Source organism: Eschrichtius robustus, chromosome 5, assembly GCF_028021215.1.
Source record: "Eschrichtius robustus isolate mEscRob2 chromosome 5, mEscRob2.pri, whole genome shotgun sequence".
NCBI classification, from domain to species: Eukaryota; Metazoa; Chordata; class Mammalia; order Artiodactyla; family Eschrichtiidae; genus Eschrichtius; species Eschrichtius robustus.
The window spans coordinates 140,933,505-140,936,914 of record NC_090828.1 but is presented as its reverse complement, the minus strand read 5'-3'; the positions used below and the strand labels follow the sequence as shown (position 1 = coordinate 140,936,914).

At 51.5% G+C, this 3,410-nt stretch overlaps 1 non-coding gene across 1 annotated transcript; it reads left to right on the top strand.

Annotated features, from left to right (window-relative positions):
- The first annotated feature begins 658 nt into the window (after positions 1 to 658).
- On the top strand, positions 659 to 730 carry TRNAE-UUC (transfer RNA glutamic acid (anticodon UUC)). Its single transcript has one exon. It is a non-coding gene; the product is annotated as a tRNA-Glu (tRNA).
- Positions 731 to 3,410: the final 2,680 nt, after the last annotated feature.

The following is a 3,410-nucleotide window of genomic DNA, read 5'->3' as shown; positions in this document are numbered from 1 at the left end:
GGCCGGGGGGGCGGGGAACTACGTTGAACTTGAGTCGTCCGTGAAAAAGCCTAATTGAAACACTGAAAAGGAAACGCTGTGACCGGAGGAAAAAAGGGCATCCCTCCACCCACACAAAAGGTTGAATTTCAGACCAAAACCCGTTACCAACAAAGTGCCAACCTGTGAGATCTTCAAGCTAAAATGAGTGAAAGATAACACCCCGTTTTTGCTTTTGGAGGAAAAGATTTTCACGGGGAACCCGGTCCTGGGGCGGGGGGAGAAGGGGTGTCTTTTGTTTTACATGTCAGTTGACATCGAAGGACAAGCAATAGCCCTCCGTTATTTACTGTTGAAGTTGGGTTTTGGTGGCGGCCAGGATCCCAGCGGGGTGTGCTAGTGCGGAAGGTGACAACGACTAGCGCCCAGCCACCTTCGCTTCTGTTCTTGGGAACACTTCCGGGAGGAGGAGTTCCCGCCCCTGGGAGGGGCCCGGATGTGCCGGCCGGCGCTGCGTAGGCGGGCGGGTCCGTGAAGCCCGGGCTCGCGCAGCCGCAGTCAGCACGGATTTCTACCAGCGGGAGCAAGGCCTGAGGTGCGCAGATGTGGTGTGGTGGCGCTGACGACAAGCTGACGGAAATAATATATGTTGCATCGAGGAAGAATCTCTTTCGACAGTTCCCATATGGTCTAGCGGTTAGGATTCCTGGTTTTCACCCAGGCGGCCCGGGTTCGACTCCCGGTATGGGAATGTTGAATTTTTTTTTTTTTTCTTACTCTTTAAACTTGCCACAGTTTGGCTTTTTTCCACTAGCACACCTCACGTCAAATTAAATGTCTCTCTCCATTTAAACCTAGAGAAATTGAGGCCCGGGAAGCTCTGGGCCCCATCCGTCAGCGTATTAACCGGAAGCGTCGATTTTCATCACGTCATTGACTAGTTGTTCTACCAGTGAGTTACATGCGGTACCATATCCACTACAGGTGTGAGTAACAGTAGTAGTTACAGGTTAAATGTTTACTCCAGTATGTGAGTATTAGACCGCCGCCGTGAAGGGCGCCCCGGGCCCGGCCCCTCCCTCGAGGGCGGCGCTGCCGCAGCCTGGCTCCCGGGCCTGCGGGGAAGGTGGGGCGGCCGCTGCGGAGCTGAGTCCGCGGAGGGGCGAGGGGCAGGCTGCGGAGGGGATCGGAGCCTTCCCCGACGGTTTTAGCTCTCTTTGGCCCGGCGGCCGCTGCGTTTGCCCTGTGGTCCAGTGGTTAGGGGTCCTGGGTTCTCACGGGGGCAACGCGGGCTTGCGGGCCGCGCCCGCACGCCACGCCCCCCGCACCCCAGCCCGGGCACACTTCCCTTCGAAAGGGGAGCCAAAGCCACAAACATGAGTCACGAAACGCCTTCCTCCGTTTTCCATCCCTTTGCCCTGTCGGATCAGTTAATCCAGGGAGCTTACGCGCAGGCCCGAGGCCCTGTCCCCAGGAGCGCACTACCGCACGCGTGTATTCATTCACACTTCTGCGCGGGGGGCGGGGATTATCTCCATAATCATATTAATTTTTAGCGTGGAAGTTACAGTAGGCTACAGTGGTTTCTGATCTGGCATGCAGAGAGCTTGGAAGTCATTCCTGTCCTCACAATAAGGAAAAAGCTGAGAAAACCACAGTTTAGCCACTCGTCTTAGATCATGAGGAAATTGAGGTCGCGGGGCCACCTGCTGCCTCGAAAACTGGAGAGAAGAGTGAGGACAGAGAGCCAGGCCTCACCAGGCTCAGAAGCGGCTGCCAGAGTCAGCAACTTGTAGGAAAACTCGGAGGCTCACTGAGCGTCACACTTGTGGGTTTTACTCCAGGAGCCCTACCTACCAGGTGCTCCGGGTCAGGACTGGAGAAGAAGCCCCCGGTGCTTCTGGCAAGGGGAGGGAGAAAGGAACCGTTCGGAAACGAACCAGCGCAGCCTGTCCTCCCTAACAAAGGCCCATCCTCAGGGAAACTGTTACAGAGCATACCCAACCTGGGGGAAGGGAGATACGGAGCTCCAACCCTCTCTCGCCATCCTGTGTCACATAAAGGGAGGAACAGAAGCTCAGAAACACTTGTGAAGGTCACAGGCCAGGGGCAGGTGCTCAGGAAAAGACTAAGCCCTAGCCATAGGATTCTAGACACTTCCCCTCCGCCCAGGTCTTACCACCACATAACTAAAGCTCCTGTGTTACAATAATAGGGGACTATAGCTGAAGGAACTGCTAGGCTCAGAATCTGTGTAAGAGGTCTAATGGGAAAGCCAAAGACAACACAAGATACAAAAATAAGAACACCGGAGGAAATTTTAGCCTCTGACACCTACAACTAGAGCAAACAATAAATACAGCCTGGTTCCTAGCCAGAAAAATACAAAAGCTCACACTAAAAGCCTATTTACCTCAGTTCTTTCTACCCGATACATCATGTGTAGCTCTTAACAAAAATTTAAAAGACATGATAAAACAGGGACCGTTTCTATGCCCTTGAGCCCCTGAAATTATTCAGACTAGCCAATCCTAAGTCCCGTTGCCCTGCCTCTGCCTCTTGACTTCCCCTTGGTCAGTCTCTGTGTCCCATGCCTCCACATGCGTCCCTACTCCCTCTCTTGGGAATGTTGAGCACAATAAACTGTTTTCAGTGGCAATTGTCTCCTAATCTGTTGGCCTTACAATACCTAAGTAATAATAATAAAACATTGAAACAATTGGTCCAGCAAGCAGAATGGTTTGATCTCAGACCGAATGACTGCTCTTGATTTTCTAACAGGTCTTCCAGATGGCAGCAGCAGGCACGCTGCTGGCTGGCATGTTGTTGCTGTAGCCAAAACTGCTTTTTGTTGCTTCTACCAGATGTTGCTGTGAATCCCGTTCATAAATTTTGGAACTTGTGAACAAAGTCCTCCCCTAGTTCCTATCTGAGTCAAGGTGTCAAGTGTCCAGGACAGAGTACCCGGGGGTAGTTCAAATTAATTGGCTACTTGTGACAGTTGAAAGCCTCCTCCAAGGAGAGTGAGGGGTAACTCTTTCCAAGTGCCATGGGATGGATCTGAGCAGCCCACTGGGCAACACTGAGAAGTGGTGGGGCCATCAGAGTCATAATATTCTGTAACAGAGTTGGTTTCTTTGGCTTATTCCACATGATGGCAAGGGACTACTCTGAGACTACTCTGTCTCAAGCCATTCATGGGGTCAGTGTGAGGGCATCCCAGCTACGATGACACCCCCAAGTGTTGCCCAGTAGGGTATTTGCCCTTCCAGAATTTGAAATGAAATCTTTAAAAAAAATTTTTTATTGTGATAGAATATACTTCATAAAATTTACCATCATAACCATTTTTTTCTCTTTTAAAAAATTTATTGAAATATAGTTGATTTGGGGCTTCCCTGGTGGCGCAGTGGTTGAGAGTCTGCCTGCCA